This window comes from Nomascus leucogenys, chromosome 6, assembly GCF_006542625.1.
Source record: "Nomascus leucogenys isolate Asia chromosome 6, Asia_NLE_v1, whole genome shotgun sequence".
In the NCBI taxonomy this organism is placed as follows: Eukaryota; Metazoa; Chordata; class Mammalia; order Primates; family Hylobatidae; genus Nomascus; species Nomascus leucogenys.
In genome coordinates, this window is record NC_044386.1 from 96,063,563 (window position 1) to 96,082,970 (window position 19,408).

Here is a 19,408-nt window from a genome sequence, read left to right on the forward strand (position 1 = left end):
TTTTCCTAATGCTCTCCCACCCCAAACCACACCCCCTGACAGGCCCCACTGTGTGTTGTTCCCCTCCCTGTGTCCATGTGTTCTCATTGTTCAGCTCCCACTTGTAACTGAGAGCATGTGGTATTTGGTTTTCTGTTCCTGTGTTAGTTTGCTGAGGATAATAGCTTCCAGGTCCATTCATGTCCCTGCAAAGAAGATGATCTCATTCCTTTTTATGGCTGCATAGTATTCCATGGTGTATATATCCCACATTTTCTTTATCCAGTTTATTGTTGATGGGCATTTGGGTTGATTCCATGTCTTTTTTATTGTGAATAGTGTCGTAATGAACATACACATGCATGTACCTTTGTAACAAAATGATTTTTATTCCTTTGGGTATATACCTAGTAATGAGATTGCTGGGTAAAATGGTATTTCTGGTTTTAGATCTTTAAGGAATCACCACAGTCTTTCACAATGGTTGAACTAATTTACATTCCCACCAACAGTGTAAAAGCATTCCTGTTTCTCCACAACCTCACTAGCCTCTGTTGTTTCTTGACTTTTTAATAATTGCCATTCTGACTGGCATGAGATGGTATCTCATTATGGTTTTGATTTGCATTTCTCTAATGATCAGTGATGTTGAGCTTTTCTTCTTATGTTTGTTGGCCGCATGAATGTCTTCTTTTGAGAATTGTCTGTTCATGTCCTTGGCCCACTTTTTAATGGGGTTTTCTTTCTTGTAAGTTTAAGTTCCTTGTAGATTCTGGATATTAGGCCTTTATTAGATGCACAGATTGCAAAAATTTTCTCCCACTCTGTAGGTTGCCTGTTTGCTCTGATAGTTTCTTTTGCTGTGCAGAGGCTCTTTCGTTTAGTTAGATCTCATTTGTCAATTTTTTCTTCTGTTGCAATTGCTTTTGGCAATTTCGTCATGAAATCTTTGCCCGTGCCTATGTCCCTGATGGTACTATCGAGGTTGTCTTCCACAGTTTTTATAGTTTTGGGTTTTACATTTAAGTCTTTAATCCATCTTGATTTAACTTTTGTATATGGCATAAGGAAAAGGTCCAGTTTCAATCTTCTGCATATGGCTAGCCAGTTATTCCATCACTATTCATTGAATAGGGAATCCTTTCCCCATTGCTTTTGTCAGGTTTGTCAAAGATCAGATAGTTGTAGGTGTGTGGCCTTATTTCTGGACTCTCTATTCTGTTCCATTGGTCTAGGTGCCTGTTTATGTACCAGCACCATGCTATTTTGGTTACTGTAGCCCTGTAATATAGTTTGAAGTTGGGTAGGGTGATGTCTCCAGCTTTGTTCTTTTAGCTTATGATTGTCTTGGCTATATAAGCTCATTTTTGGATCCATATGAATTTTAAAATAGTTTATTCTGTGAAGAATGTCAGTGATAGTTTAATTGGAATAGCATTGAAACTATAAATTATTTTGGGCACTATGGCCATTTGAACAATACTGATTCTTCCTATCTGTGAGCATTCAATGTTTTTCCATTTGTTTGTGTCTGCTCTGATTTCTTTGGGCAGTGGTTTGTAATTCTCCTTGAAGAGGTCCTTCACTTCCCTTGTTAGCTGTATTCCTAGGTATTTTATTCTCTTTGGAGAAATTGTGAATTGCAGTTCATCCATGATTTGGCTCTCTGCTTGCCTAATGTTGGTGTATAGGAACACTTGTAACTTTTGCACATTGATTTCGTATCCTGAGACTTTGCCTATAAGCTTAAGAAGCTTTTGGGCTGAGACAATGGGGTTTTCTAGATATAGGATCATGTCATCTGCAAACAAAGACACTTTGACTTCCTCTCTTCCTATTTGAACACATTTTATTTTTTTCTCTTGCCTGACGGCCCTGGCCAGAACTTCTAAAACTATGTTGAATAGGAGTGGTGAGAGAAGGCATCCTTGTCTTGGGCCAGTTTTCGAGGGGAATGCTTCCAGCTTTTGCCCATTCAGTATGATATTGGCTGCGGGTTTGTCATAAATGGCTCTTATTATTGAAGTATGTTCCTTCGATACCCAGTTTATTGAGAGTTTTTGACATGAAGGGATGTTGAATTTTATCAAAAGCCTTTTCTGCGTCTATTGGGATAATCATGTGGTTTTTGTCTTTAGATCTGTTTATGTGATGAATTATGTTTACTGATTTGCATATGTTGAAGCAGCCTTGCATCCCAGGGATGAAGCCAACTTGATTGTGGTGGATAAGCTTTTTCATGTGCTGCTGTATTCAGTTTGCCAGTATTTATTGAGAATCATTGCACTGATGTTCATCAGGCATATTGGCTGAAGTTTCCTTTTTTTGTTGTATCTGCGCCAGGTTTTGGTATCAGGATGGTGCTGGCCTCATAGAATGAGTTAGGGAGGAGTCCCTCCTTTTCAATTTTTTTGAATAGTTTCAATAGGAATAGTACCAGCTCTCCTTTGTACTTCTGGTAGAATTCAGCTATAAATCCATATGGTCTTGGGCTTTTTTTTTGGTTGGTAGGCTATTTATCACCTGCCTCAATTTCAGAACTTGTTATTCCTCTATTCAGGGATTCAACTTCTTTCTGGTTCAGTCTTGGGAGGGTGTTTATGTCCAGGAATTTATCCATTTCTTCTCAATGTTCTAGTTTATTTGCATAGAGGTATTTATAGTATTCTCTGATGGTGGGGTCTATACAGTATATAGTACTGTGGAAACACAGTATTCTCTATTTCTGTGGGGTCACTGGTGATATCCCATTTATCATTTTTTATTGTGTCTACTTGATTCTTCTCTATTTTCTTCTTTATTAGTCTAGCTAGCTGTCTATCTACTTGATTCGTTTTTTCAAAAAACCAGTCCCTGGATTCACTGATTTTCTGAAGGATTTTTCACATCTCTATCTCCTTCAGTTCTGCTCTGAGCTTGGTTATTTCTTTTCTTCTCCTAGCTTTGGGGTTTGTTTGCCCTTGGTTCTCTAGTTCTTTTAGTTGTAATGTTAAGGTGCTGATTTGAGATCTTTCTAGCTTTTTGATGTGGTTATTTAGCGCTATAAATTTGCCTCTTAACATTGCTTTAGCTGTGTCCCAGAGATTCTGGCATGTTGTCTCTTTGTTCTCATTGGTTTCAAAGACTTTCTTAACTTCTGCCTTAATTTCATTATTTACCCAAGAGTCATTCAGGAGTAGGTTGTTCAATTTCCATGTAGTTGTGTGGTTTTGAGTGGGTTTCTTAATCTTGAGTTCTAATTTGATTGCGCTGTGGTCTGAGAGACTGTTATTATTTCAGTTCTTCTGCATTTGCTGAGGAGTGATTTACTTCCAATTATGTGATCAATTTTAGAGTAAGTGCAATGAGGCACCAAGAAGAATGTATATTCTGTTGTTTTGGGGTAGAGAATTCTGTGGATATCTATCAGGTCCACTTGATCCAGAGCTGAGTTCAGGTCCTGAAAATTTTTATTAATTTTCTGTCTTGATGATCTGTCTAATATTGACAGTGGAGTGTTAAAGTCTCCCACTGTTATTGTGTGGGAGTCTAAGTCTCTCTGTAGGTCTCTAAGAACTTGTTTTATGAATCTGGGTACTCCTTAACTGGGTGTATAGATATTTAGGACAGTTAGCTCTTCTTGTTGAATTGACTCATTTATCATTATGTAATGCCCTTGTCTTTTTTGTTGGTTTAAAGTCTGTTTTGTCAGAAACTAAGATTGCAATGCCTGCTTTTTTGTTTTCCATTTGCTTGGTAGATTTTCCTCCATTCTTTTATTTTCGGTCTATGTGTGTCTTTGCATGTGAAATGGAGCTTTTGAATGCAGCACACCGATGGATCTTGACTCTTTATCCAGCTTGCCATTCTATGTCTTTTAATTTGGGCATTTAGCCCATTTACACTTAAGGTTAACATTGTTATGTGTGGATTTGATCCTGTCATCATGATGCTTACTGGCTATTTTGCAGACTTCTTTATGTAGTTGCTTCATAATGTCACTGGTCTGTGTATGTCAGCGTGTTTTTGTAGTGGCTGGTAACGTTCTTTCCTTTCCATATTTAGTGCTTCCTTCAGGAGCTCTTGCAAGGCAGGCCTGGTGGTGACAAATTCCCTCAGCATTTGCTCATCTGAAAAAGATTTTACTTCTCCTTCACTAATGAAGTTTAGTTTGGCCGGATATGAAATTTTAGGTTGGATTTTCTTGAAGAATGATGAATACTGACCCCCAATCTCTTCTGGCTTGTAGGGTTTCTGCTGAGATGTCTGTTGTTAGTCTGATAGGCTTCCCTTTATAGGTGATTTGGCCTTTCTCTCTGGCTGCCCTTAACATATTTTCCTTTACTTTGACCTTGGAGAATGTGATGATTATACGTCTTGGGGTTGATCTTCTTGTGAAGTATCTTACTGGGGTTCTTTGGTTGTCATGAATGTGAATATTGGCCTGTCTTCCTAGGTTGGAGAAGTTCTCCAGGATGATATCCTAAAGTGTGTTTTCCAACTTGGTTCCATTCTCCCCATCTCTTTCAGTTACCCCTATCAGTCACAGGTTTGGCCTTTTAACAATCCCATAGTTCTCAGAGGTTTTGTTTGTTCCTTTTCTTTCTTTTTTCTCTAACCTTGTCTGCCTGCCTTATTTCAGGAAGACAGTCTTCAAGTTCTGATATCCTTTCTTCCCCTTGATCTATTTGGCGACTGATACTTGTGTTTGCATTGTGACATTCTCGTGTTGTGTTTTTCAGCTCCATCAGGTCATTTACATTCCTCTCTAAACTGGTTATTCTGGGTAACAGCTCCGGTAATGGTTTTTTGTTTGTTTGAGACAGAGTCTCACTCTGTCACCCTGGCTGGAGTGCAGTGGTGCAATCTCAGCTCACTGCAACCTCCATCTGCTGGGTTCAAGCAACTCTCCTGTCTCAGCCTCCTGAGTAGCTGGGACTACAGGTGCCTGCCATCAAGCCGGGCTTTTTTTTTTTTTTTTTTTTTTTTGTATTTTTGGTAGAGATGGGGTTTCACAGTGTCAGCCAGGATGGTCTCAATCTCCTAACCTTGTGATCCACCCACCTCGGTCTCCCAAAGTGCTGGGATTACAAGCATGAGCCACTACACCCAGCCAGCTCCTGTAATGTTTTATCATGATTCTTAGCTTCTTTGCAATGAGTCAGAACATACTCCTTTAGCTCAGCAAAGTTCATTATTACCCATCTTTTGAAGCCTACTTCTGTCAATTCATCCGTCTCAGCTTCAGCCCAGTTCTGTGCCCTTGCTGGAGACACGTAGTGATCATTTGGAGGAGAAGAGGCACTCTGGCTTTCTGAGTTTTCAGCATTTTTGCATTGATTCTTTCTCATCTTCATGGGCTTATTTCCTTTGATCTCTGAGGCTGCTGACTTTTTTTTTTTTTTTTTTTTTTTTTGAGATGGAATCTTGCTCTGTTACCCAGGCTGGGTAACAGCCTGGTAACCCAGTGCAGTGGCACAATCTCAGCACTCCTGAGGAGGAGTGGATTGGGGTCCTGCTTAAAGAAGCAGTCTGGCCACAAACTGTCCCAGCCACTGTGCTGCACTGTGGGGAATTGCTCCCCGTCCAAAATGCCCAGTCTTACTGGCACCTGCAGCAGGGGAAAATGGCTGACTGGAGCCACAGTGATGGTGGTCACCCCTCTCTGCCCGGAACTCGGTCTTTAGGGCAGTCTCCAGCCTGCTGCACTGGTGGGTATTCCAAGCCAGTGGTTTTAGCTTATAGGGAGTGGGGGCCCACTGAGGGAGGCCACTTTGCTCCCTGGCTTCAGCCCCCTTCCCATGGGAGTGGATGGATCTCCTGCCTCACTTGAGTTCCCAGAGCCACAGTATGCAAAAATTCCCGTGTCTCAGTGCCTACTCGAGCAGCCGCCCACCTGAGCAGCTGCCATGATTCTGCACAGCTCTGTGCTTGGGACCCAAGGCCCTGGTGGTGTGGGCTCATGAGGGGACCTCCTTATCCACAGGTTACAAGGATCTGTGGGAAAAGCATGGTTTTCAGGGAGGAGTAGCGTAGTCCCTCACTGCCTCCCTTGGCTAGGGGAGGGAGCTCCCTTTGCTCCCAGGTGGGCCCTCACTCCACCCTGCTTTTCCCCACTCTCTGTGGGTCATGCCAACTGCCTAGTCAGTCCCAATGAGAGAACTTTGGTACTTCAATTGAAGATGCAGAATTCTTGCCATTTTCATCCTTCTTGGTGGGAGCTGCAGAGTGGAGCTGTTTCTATTCAGCCATCTTGGCTGCCCCCTTCTATATAAATTTTAGCATTAGCTTGTTCATTTCTACAAAAGAGGCTACTGGAATTTTGACAGGGATTACACTGAAGCTGTATACCAATTTTGTGAGTATCATCATCTTAAGAATATTAAGTCTTCTAAAGCATAAAACACAGAATATCTTTCAATTTTTCAGGTCTTCTTTAAATTCTCTTAATAACGTTTGTAGTTTCCAACATACAAGTCTTAAACTACTGTGGTTAAATTTATTATTAATTACTTTATTCTTTTAGATGCCATTGCCAAATGTAATTGCTTTCTTAATTTCATTTTTGGATTGCTCATTGTTTGTACGTAGAAATATGACCTATTTTTGTATGTTGATCTTGTTTCTTGAAACTTTGCCAAATTCCTTTATTAGCATGGTAAAATTGGGTGTGGGTATTTGTGTGTGTGTGTGTGTGTGTGTGTGTGTGTGTGTGTGTATTATTTACGATACTGTAAGTACAGTAAGTCCTCAATGTAGTAGATAGGTTCTTGAAACTGTAATCTTAACAATGCATAGCAAAACTAATTTTAACATAGGCTAATTAATATTAACAAGAATAAGGTTGCTATGGTATGTTTCTGGTCACAAAATCATCACCAAACTTCTAAATAAAGACTGAAACATTTCTAATATTAAACACTGAAATAAATCTGAGCTCTATATATATTTAAGAAAAATTAATGAAAACAAGATAATTATTTACCTAATTATCCCAGTTCAGGGTGTCTGGAGCCTATCAAAGTCTATAGGCCAGAACCTATCCCAGCAGCTCAGGGTACAAGCCATAACCAATTCTAGACAGGACATCACTTCATCATGGGGTGCACTCAAATACATATCTACATTCACTCATACTGGTACAATTTAGACATGCCAATTAACCTAATGTGCACATCTCTGAGATGTGGGAGGAAACCAGAGTACATGGAAAAAACCCATGCGGACACAGGGAGAATGTGGAAATTCCACAGACAGTGGCCCTGGCCAGGAATTGATTTTTTTTTTTCCTCATCAATGTTATAATGAAACAACATTATTTGAGGACCTGCTGTTTTAAGACGTCATCTTAAAACAGAAATAGTTTCATATCTTCCTTGCCAACTTGGATACTTTTTACTAGTTTTTCTTGCCTATGTGCCACTAGAAATTCTATTACAACAAGGTGAGAAGTGGCAAGAGTGGATTTTCATGTCTTCTTCCTGATCTTAGGGGGAAAGCTTTCATTCTTTTGCCATTGAGTATGGCTGTCAGCTGTGAGATTTTCCTAATTGTCCTTTACCAGATTAAGAAAGTTGCCTTCTATTCCTAGTTTTTTGGGTGTGTTTATCACAAAAGGTTGGATTTTGTTAAATACTTTTTCTGCATGAACTGAGTTGATCATGGTTTATGTTCCCCTTCATTCTATTAATATGGTATATTATATTGTGTGACTTTTTTCTATGTCAACTACCCTTGCATTCCTGGAATAAATCCCATTTGGTGATGATATATAATCTTTTAAATATGCTGCTGCATTCCTAAAATATTTTCTTGAGGAATATTGCATCTATATTCATAAGGGACATTGGTCTAAAGATTTTATTTCTTGTGTTGTCTTTATGTGGCATTAGTAGCAGTGTTATGCTGATTTCATAAAATAAGTTAGGGCAGGTCTACTAGTGACAAACAATTCAGTTACTGTTTATCAGGGAATGTATTAATTTCTCCTTCTTTTGTGAAGGAAAGCTTTGCCAAATATAGAATTCTTGGTTAACAGGGCTGAAAAAAATTCTTTCAGCACACTGAGTGTGACATCTCATTGCCAAGTGGCCTCCATCATTTCCGGTGAGAAATCAGCAGTTAAACATACTTCACTATATGTGAAGCTTTTCTTCTCTTTTGCTTTCACAAAGTCCTTATTCCCCAGAGATCTCTATTTCTGGCCTTTCTCTCTAAGCTTTTTGGTTAGTCTACTGTTGACCCCAACTGTTCTCCCTTTCCCTGGCAAATAGTGACTAAGTACATTTACCTTTAAATTTAAAAAAAAAAAAATCTCTCAGGTGGCCTCCTCAGCCCTAGGAGAATTCTGAGTTAGGTAAAAATAAAAACAAATCATCTGACCCAGTCCTTCGGGGAGCCATCAGACAGGGCAAAACAGACAATTACAATTGAGAATATGGTCTGTTATGTTGCCTCCAAAAGTAGATATCTGTACCAGGAATACAGGTTGTTGTCTTCAAGGCTGCTGTTGAGGTGGAGAGTAGGGGATGAGACCAAGATAAGTTAAAATGCCACAAAACTCTCTTACTGATATTCAGTTAATTTTACTTGATTAAGCATTTCCTTGATTTCAGTGGCCTTTTGATTACTTTCCAGAGTTCCAAAAAAATTGGTTCTCACCGTTTTTGCCAATTAATTAACTATTATTGTGGAGGTACGACCTTTGGTTGTTCCCTACCATACCATTTTAACTGACATAATTTAGGATTTCTGTTTTTTCAATGAGAAATCTTCATAATTACAAGGAATAATAAGTTTAGCATTATTCCTGCCATTTTATTTTAAAAAAACAGCTTTGAGATAGAATTCATGCACTATATAATCCATCCATTTAAAATGTATAATATAATGTTTTTGAGTACATACACAAGGCTATGCAGCCGCCACCACCACCACCACCACCACCACCACCACCTAACTTTAGAACATTTTTCTCCTCCTGAATAAAACCCTGTAGCCATTTACAGTCAATCCTGACTCCATTCCTTCTGATCCCATCTCTACACACCACTAATCTACTACCTCTATAAAATTTTTGTTTGAATATGTCTTCAATTCTTGAGGGTATATATCTAAGAGCAGAATTACTGGATCATATGGAAATCCTATGTTTAACTTTTTGAAGAACTGCCAAACTGTTTTCCCAAGGAGATGCACCACTTTACATTCCCACTATCAAAATATAAAGGTTCCAATTTCTCCACATTCTTGTTACTGTCTTTTTAAAATATACTCATCCAGCTGGGCACAGTGGCTCACACCTGTAACACTTTGGGCAGCCAAGAAGGGAGGATCACTTGAGCCCAGGAGTTTGAGACCAGTCTGGGCAAAATAGTGAGATGCCCCCCATCTCTACACACAAAATTTTTTTTTAAATTAGCCAGGTATGGTGGTGCGTGCCTGTAGTCCGAGCTTCTTGGGAGGCTGAGGCAGGAGGATTGCTTAAGCCAAGTTGTTCAAGATTACAGTGAACTATGATGGCAACACTGCATACCAGCCTGGCTAACAGAGTGAAACCCTATCTCTAATACATATATATATATATATATATATATATATATATATATACACACACATATATAATATACTATATATATATACACACATATATATATACATATTCCACTCATCCTAGTTGTTGTAAAGCAGAATCCTATTATGGACTTGATTTAGATTTCCCTGATGACTAATTAGACTGAGTGTCTTTTTAAGAACATACCGCTCATTTGTATGTCTTCTTTGGAGAAATGTCTATTCCCTCTTTGGAGAAATGTCAATTCCTTTGTCCATTTGTTACTGAGTTGTATTTTTATTATTAAGCTGCAAGAATTATTTATATATTCTGGACACAAATCCTTCATTACCAGTATCTTTTACAAATATCTTCTCCCATTCTGTGGGTTGTCTTTTTGCTTTCTTGATGGGATCTTTTGAAGCACATAATCTTAATTTTGATTTAATGCAATTTATGTTTTTGTTGCTTGCCATTTTGTTTTATGATTTCTGTTCAGTAAGGTCATCTTTTTTTGTTTAATTTCATTTATTGATCAAATCTTTTATGCAGTTTTCTTTATCTAAGTTGCTCTCAACCAAGAGTTCACAATTTTAACAACAATAAATATTGACACTTTTATTTTTCCCTTTCTGATTCTTACATTTCTCCCTCAATCTTATCAAATTGACTACAATATCCAGTTTAGTATAAAATAGACATGGCAGTGGCAGATACATTCTGTCTTGTCTTAAAAGGGAATGCCTTCAATAGTTCATCTCTAAATATGATATGTCCTCTAAGGTTTTGGTTGATATCTTTTACCAGATTGAGGAGGTTTCCCTCAATAATCTCACCTGTTAAGAGGTTTTTCTGTTGAACAGATGTATTGTTTTTTCTAAATCTAATGAGAAAATTAGAATTTTTCTTCATAAATATTTTCTATTAATGTGGTGAATTATACTGATTCATTTTCAAATAGTCAACCAATCTTATGTTCCAATAAATACAAAATGGGATTTTCTTCAAGGATATAAACTATATCGAGAATGACAAAATATTGGTCATTACTATATTTTAAAAACAGGAACACTTATGTATTTGGCTATTTCCTTTGAAAATATTCCTAGTGTGGTTCTAAATTCTCATACAGCATTTAATATGTGATAAGCACTTTACATGAATTAATTTATTTAATTTTCATAATAAACCTGCAAGTTAGGTAACCATTTTACAGATGAGGAAACTGAGACACTAACAGGTTAAGAAGCTTGCTTAAGGTTACATGACATAGATGGATTCAAACCTAGTGTATTTAGATCTAGAGTCTAATAGAAAATGCCTGTCTTGTTTTTAAAAACAGAAAGGAAGAATAAATAGGAGAAAAACAGGGTTCTTTTGCCAGAAAGAGACACTTTATATGCTGGAATAAAGAGGCTGATCACATACTGAAATTTCACTTTTAACAGAATTGAGTCAAACCTATACCTATAATTAATATGGAAGGATTGTGTTAATTCAGAAGGAACTGTGTTATTTAATTCTTCTCACTACACCATTGTTGACTGGGCTCCTAAAGGTCATATTACTAATGATTGCTCTCAGGGTCACAGAGATTGTCAACATTTTCTCTATGATATTACTTAACAAAAAAGTAGTGACAACCCTCCTCTATTATAACGTAGATTTAACTCCTTTTTTCCTCTTCAGTGGAAAGGGGCAGGGGTTGCCCCTCCAAAGCCAAGGCTCGTTGTTCCCCACTGAGGACCTGAACATTCAGAATTATGGAGATTAACCATAGCTATGACTGGTATGAGAGTCTGGGCTGGAGAAAGTGTTATAAGTAAATCCACCTTGTCACCTTGAAAACTAAGACAATAGATTGATTTACACTACTATTTCCACATAGCCAAAAATATCACTATGGCAATCATCAAAAGGTCAATTCAAAGATGGGACAGTAAAGATTATGAGGGCTTACACCCCCCCGTTGCTAATGTCCCCCCACCACCTCTCATACAACCTATTCCCGCCAACCCCACATTCACAAAAAAGAATACCATCCCAAAATATATATACTATCTCTATGGAGTCCAACAAAACTATATCACTTAAAAGTTGTGTTAAACCACCATATACGTTATTAGTAGGAAAGATGCATATTAGTTCAAAAACCAACATAATTACCTGTGTTAGTTGTTACTTGTATTGACTCATCCTTTAATCAATATCATAGTATTTTAATAGTCAGAGCCAGAGAAGGTATTTGGCTCCCCATAGCCATACACAGGCCTTGGGAATCTTACCCTTCTATCCATGTTATTAATAATATTCTACAAAAAATTCTCAAAAGGAGTAAACAATTTATTTTTACATTAATTGTAATAATAATGGGCTTGATTGCTGTTACTGTGACTGCTGCTACTGCTGGAGTTGCAATACATCAATCTATTCAAACTGTTCATTTTGTGGATAAATGGCAAAAATTCTACACGGATGTGGAATTCTCAGTCAAGTATTGATCAAAAATTGGCCAATTGAATTAATGATCTGAGACAAACTGTTATATGGATGGGAGATAGAATTATGAGTTTAGAACATAGATTACAAATGCAATGTGATTGGAATACTTCTGATTTTTGTATAACTCCGTTTCAGTATAATGAGTCTGTTCACAATTGGTAATCAGTAAAACACCATTTACAAGGAAGTGAAGATAATTTAAGTATAGACATAAGCAAGCTAAAAGAACAGATTTTTGAGGCCTCTCAAGCACACTTAACTGCTTACCCAGTGCTGAAGTTTTAGATGGTATCTCTAAGGGGTTATCTAATCTCAACCCCATTCAATGGGTAAAATCTTTGGGAGGATCCACTATCATTAATTTTGTGCTATTGGTTTATTGCCCATAAGTAAAATTGGAAAAAATATTCTTCAATCCAATCGTGATCAGTACCAAGCTATGACTGCTATGGTTCATTTAAATCAGAGAAAAGGGGGAGATGTAGGGAGACCCCCTGAAACTATTGCTACAGAATAAAAGATGAAATGCTCCTGATTACTGTAAATACAAAGTTGCATGCAGGATTGTGTAAAGACAACACCAGGTTGGACTGCCAGAATGAGCCAATAGCACGTGATGTGCTTCCCCCTGCAGAGAGCCTATGAATGGACGTGCAGTCAGGGAGGTTTCACATCACCAAGATGCCTATCCCAGAAAAGTAGATGTTCATAGCTCTGGGAATGGAATGTGACCCTTGTGGAGAGCCTATAAACGGAAGCATGAGGGGCGCCTGTCCATATGGATAAGATAGGGCTATAAACACCGTCATCTTGCCACGGCTCTTCTAGGCCTCTTTAGGGTTAAGGCATACTCCCTTCTGAGAATTTCTGGTCTAACCGGTTGTCTAGCTTCATGTCCTGTTTCTATGGATTGTTTGTAACCAGCTTTTGCTGCAACTGTTACTGCTGATTAATATCTTGCTAATCATAGGTTATGGAAAGACTGTGTTTCTGTTTTAAGGCTCTGTTAGAAATTACTGATGCACACACTATATTGTAAATTCTTATCTCTGCATGCTGTACTTCTGCATACAGATGTTATGTTAAAGAATTACTTCATCCCCATGCGACCATCTCACCTCATAATCAAATGACCCTAAATCCCTTAATAACCTAGCCCCTCCTCACTAAACTTAATAATAAATGCTGGTATATCCAGTGCATTGTTGGCACCACAGGACCAGAAGGTGATGACCCCCCGGACCCAGCTTTCACTATCCTGTATGTGTCTATTATTTCTCGATCTGCCGATCCACCTGGGAACAAAGAGAGACCCCCGTTGCATTGCGGGCTGCTGGCCAGATTCCACAATACCAAAGTATTTAAATATAAATTATTTTCAAATTCTTGCTTAACTAAATACTCTCTCAACATAAACAGGAACTTGGCTAATTGCTCACCCAGCAGGAACAAGAAAAAGAGGCACTGGGGGTCAAAGTAATTATCACTCAGCATAAAACAATATTTGCATTTGGTAACACCATATGGAATAAGATGCAGCATGACAAAACTGGAGTTAGGCAAGAAAGAAGGGCAAGGAAAATGGACAGCCTCTTTTGAGTTGATCATATCATCATCATCATCAATACTTTTAAATGACTTTGTCTACATGAAGAACATGTTGTCACTGAATATGGACACTAAAGACAGACTTGATTTTAATTTTACCAATTAATAGCTATGAAGTTTTAGTCAGGTTAGTTCTATGAACCTCAGTTTTGTCATCCCTAAAATAAGCACGATGATGTTAACATCCCAGAATTATGATAAGGAATCAATTAGAAAATGGCTGAAAATATGCTACTCAGATAAGAATCAAATAAATGTTAGCTCTCTTTACTGCTGAAATGTTATAAAGGCCCAAATACAATCTATATTCAGATGTAAATGTACAAACATCATATACCAAGACAATTATACTTGATACCTTGATTATCCACGTTTTCTTTATTTTCTAATCTATCCTAAATTTTCCTACACTTTATTTTTTGACTGTTAATAATGATTATTTTAAAAGCTTATTGATGCTGCTTGTTCCATATACTTCAAGGCAGCTACATTACACATAATATTTAGCAACTGGGAAGGATTACTCAGTAGTTTAAAACTAGTAGAAAGTTAAAAGTACAACTTTTATTTTTATTCTTCAATTTATTTTCTGAATAGTCATATATCATCAAAATATTAATATTACATTAAAATGTATCTTGATTACTTTTTTCCTCATAATTTCATCTACAGTACACTGTAATATAAGCTTTTATCACTTCATACCTGGATCAGTAAAATAACCTGCTATTCACCATGTTCTCAACCTTCTAATATTACCAGCAACGCAAAGATGGCAAATTTTCCCAAATGACACATTTCCTGATGTTATTCCCTTTATTATCTATAGTATAGTAGTTCCTTTCCAAGAAATTTGCATTCAAGATTCCTTATTTTGACCCTATTCTACTTTTTCAACTTTACATTCTTTGACATCATCAGCTATATTGTATATGTTTGGACTTTTAGACTCCGGTTTGAGACATTTTGAGATTTTTTCTTTAAGATTTTTGAGACATTTTCACCATTTAGGGTACTACCACTAGGGGATAGTAGAGCTTGATTAAAACCAGCACATATTCAAAAGGTAGGGTTAGGAGGAAATTATTTCTTTTACAAAAATAGGTTTCAATTAAAAAAGATAAGCAGACATTGAACAGGTTTACAAATTGATGCACTATCTACCAGTTGCTCTGGGACATCCCCTGGAGAGCTTGAACTGGCTTACTATAGCCACAGGCACATCACCTCTATCTGTGCCCCCTAGTTGAGTCAAGGATATCTGCATACATGCTATGTGCTCTAGGGTCAGGGTCACCATCAATTTCTTCCTGTCTCCCTCCCTCACATCAGGACATCCACAGAATCTATTTCAGATTAGTTTCTCCAATCCATCTCCTTCCACATGCCTGTGCCAAACATTTTGGCATTTACCTTTGATCTTTACTGAACACTGTCCGATAAGGATCAAACTTGAACTACTGTTCAACTACTGTTGAACTACTTCCTCAGATGAATAACTTAATTCATGTGAGGAAGTGTGGGTCTTTAGAAAGTCATCATTCTGGCCAGGCATGGTGGCTCACGCCTGTAATTCCAGCACTCCGGGAGGCCAAGGCGGGTGTATCACTTGAGGTCAGGAGTTCAAGACCAGCCTAGACAACATGGTGAAAACCCGTCTCTAATAAAAATACAACAATTAGCCAGGCGTGGTGGCACACACGTGTAGTCTCAGCTACTCGGGAGGCTGTGGCAGGAGAATTGCTTGAACTCGGGAGGCAGAGGTTGCAGTGAGCTGAAACTGTGCCACTGCACTCCAGCCCAGGTGACAGGGCAAAACTCTGTCTTTAAAAAACAAACAAACAAACAAAAAGAAAGTCATTTTTTTGTTAACCTAAGCTATCCTCATTCGTAACATGAGGGAATAAAAACTAGCAAAATTTTTAGGGTCTCCTAACTATAAGAGTTCATGATTTTAAATAAACAGTAGGCATATCAAATTGTTAGTAAGAGCTTACCAAAATATAGATTCCTCCCCTAAAACCAAGTGAATCAGAAATCAATAGGCGGAAGGACCACGAATCTACCTTTTAAAAATGATTCCAGATGATTCTGATGCAGGATCTGATCTGATGAAGAACTACAGTTTGAAAATCACTACCATGTTTCATGATTTGATTCATATTAAGACAATAATTATTATCAACTCAAAGAATAATTAGTATTCTTTGAGTTCTTTCTCATGGACTAGGCCAGCAGTTTTTAGAGTATGATCTGGCCCCAGGGGTCAGACAGAGTCTTTAAAAGGTATATAAGATCAAAACTTTTTCATTCTCATTCTCTTACAAGCACACAGTAGAGCTGAGGCTACATGGAATTTAATATTAAAACAGATTGAATACAGAAGCAGATGTGAGAATTCAGCTGTCTTTATTAAGCTGGACATTAATTTGCAAAAAGGTAAAATAATGTGACTCTTCTCATTAATCTTTTTTTTTTGTTTTGGGAAGGTTGTTTATATAAAAATGTGTTATTCATGTGAACAAATAATGATTTTATATTATTTCCAAATGTTTGATAAATTTTCTAAAGAATTTCTTACTTTTCATTTCTAACATGATAAATGTTAATAAATATACCCATATAATAAAGGATACTTGAGGTCTTCAATAATTTTTACAAATGTAAAAACCTAAAAGTCTAAGAACTGCTTTCATACATACAGTACACTCGAGTCCTCACTAATTTTTATGACCATCAAAACAAAAATCTGAGAACTGCTTTACACATGTTATCAAAGCCTGTCTCAGAGAGCTTCAACAATTCCCCACAGTCCCCAGTATAAAACCTAAACTACTTAAAGGCATCTGAGCACAGTCCTACTTTAAAATTTTTGTAATTGCCTTGCTCTACTTTATTTTTTTATACAAAGATATCACAGCTCCATTAAAGCAAAATATGCACATATTTAAACAGAAGAAAACCATTTTCCTAATTCCATTGGCAAATATACCCTCCCAGACACATACTCATGCTTCTGTTTTCTTTTAGTCTTTTTCTCTGTGCACAATGTGAATTTTTAACAGTAGCCTTATTATATATAGTCAGCCCTCTGTAACCACAGGTTCCGTATCCACACAGTCAACCAACTGTGGATCAAAAATATTTTGTGGAAAAAAACTGCAATGTTGTGTCTGTATTAAAAACACACATATTTTTTCCTTGTCATTATTCCCTAAACAATACATATAACAACTATTTACATAGCATATGCACTGCATTACATATTATAAGTAATCTAGAGATGATTCAAAATATACGGGAGGATGTGTGTAGATTATATGCAAATAGTGCACCATTTTTCATCAAGGACTTGAACATCCCTTGGATTTTGGTACCTGCAGGGGGTCCTAGAACCAAATGAGGGATGACTATATATAAAATGTGTGATTTATCCATTTTCACCTTATACATCATAAGCATATGCCCATTTTACATATTCTTCTACAAATGTGTGCCATAATTTACTTATCTCTTTATTAGTTACCTAAACTTTTATCCTAGTTTTTGCTCTTATGAATATGAATACAATGAACACTCATAGACTACTTGTATTTTGCTCATAATCATAAATATTCCATCTTAACACAATACCTGAGGCATAATAAGAGCTCAGTAAAGATCAGCCTTTTTTTTTTTTTGGTTTGTATGTATTTATTCTTATCATCATCGTCATTATTATAAACAGTCTTTCCTGACTGCCCCAGTCATACCTAAGTTTATCCTCCCTGGAATTAACCTAATACTTATTTGTACCTTTCTTTTGCTACTTTGGACACTGCCTCATAGAAGGTTATTTATATACATCATTTACCTCTCTTTAATATATTGTAAACTTGAGAAGGTTAGAAATCATGTTCTATACACTTTTGTATGCTGATAAGTATTTAAATGTGTTGAATGAATTCCTTAAGATCACAAAGTAAATAACCAAATATTTTTTAAAAACACATGCATGGGTGTTAAAAATATTTAAAAATTAGATTTAACATTTGGTTTCACCTCAAAGTTCTGTCAGAATCCTGTAATATTTGTTAAAACTTATGTCTTTCCCTGCCTCTCCTCTGTTCAACTTAGGTATCCTACTCCATGGTCAGGCTCTCTGGTCAATTCTAACACAAAAATTGACGCTATGTCAATTCTTGTACCAATGTAAATTTAACACAGACCTGTGTGTTTATCTATATCTAAATTTATATCTAAATATCCATGAAGGGTTGGTTCCAGGATCCCCATGGATACCGAAATCTGCAAATGCTCAAGTCCCTTATATAAAAAGACATAGTACAGTTAGCCCTCCATATCTGCAGGCTCCGCATGTGGAACCCACAGATACTAAGGTTTAATTCTGAATGTAGATACACAAACACACACACACCCCCCCTCATCCTCTCATTCCTCTCCCTGCCCCATTTCAGAATATCTTCTTGATAGTCAATTATTGTTAAAGATAGGAAGTCTATTAGCCTACTGATTACCACTGGACACTGAAGCTGATGTCCAAGCTGCTAATACTGCAGACAGAGGTCCAGCTATTATACAGTGAAAAACTATGAATTCCCATGCTGCTTTTTCAGCTCTCTCTCCTCTCCTATTTCTACTCCTACACAAACTGCAGCTCAATGGCAATATATTACATAAATCTAGTTCCTTTATCTTCATCCTTCTGTACAAAAACACAGTCCAATGATTAGAACTTTATTGCCTATCTTGCTTTTCTTAGTCCTCTTTGCCAAACTATGAATTCTTTCCACCTAAATTGCAGCAGCAAAGTTCCGAATCATAGCGACTCCTTTTCCAAATTAAATCTGCCTATCAAAACTTTCAAGTAAACACATGTACTCTCACAGTTCTTCATCACATATAGGTTATATAGGTCCCTACTAATTAATTTTAGAACACATATCCAGTTTAAAATATATGCTAGTTCTGGCTTTGCCTGTAGAACATTTCCCTCATCCCACTGCTTGGAGAAAAATCAAGTATCTTTAGTTTTAATTCATCTTGAGTCAGGTCCTAAACGCATTATCTTCACTATCTATATCATGAAATGTGGGGCAGACCATCATGCCTTGAGCCTGAATTCCAACTTATGATAGTAATATGCAATTTGTTTCTCCCTTCTTAAAAAGCCAAAGAAATCTTAGTGATAAGAACCACAAAGCTCACAATCCAATCTCATCTAATTCTTCCACAAATTTTTACTGGACACCTACCATGTGCAGAAAACTAAAAACAAAAATCCTCGTGAAATTTATTTTCTAGTAGGAGAAAGCTAATGTGTAAATACATAAACAGTTGAAATACACAGTACTTTAGATGATGGTTAAGTGTATTGGTAAAATATTAAGTTGGGAAAAGAGAAGGTTGAAGTGGAGGTTATTGTTTTATTAAGGCCTTGACAATTTTTGCTTCCAGCCATGATTAAGTAACTAGTATCATATTGTCCTTTCTATTATAAGCAACTTAGAAATTCTTTTTCTTTTTTTTTTTTTTTTTTTTTTTGAGACAGAGTCTCGCTCTGTCGCCCAGGCTGGAGTGCAGTGGCGCAATCTCAGCTCACTGCAAGCTCCGCCTCCTGGGTTCACGCCATTCTCCTGCCTCAGCCTCTCCGAGTAGCTGGGACTACAGGCGCCCGCCATCAAGCCCAGCTAATTTTTTGTATTTTTAGTAGAGACGGGGTTTCACCGTAGTCTCGATCTCCTGACCTCGTGATCCGCCCGCCTCGGCCTCCCAAAGTGCTGGGAT

The 19,408-nt window shown here is 37.3% G+C and overlaps 1 protein-coding gene across 8 annotated transcripts in view; it reads right to left on the reverse strand.

The window, feature by feature from the left end:
• The window catches only part of SCAPER (S-phase cyclin A associated protein in the ER), a 562,100-nt gene that overhangs the window by 279,092 nt on the left and 263,600 nt on the right, over positions 1-19,408 (reverse strand). The window lies entirely within an intron of this gene.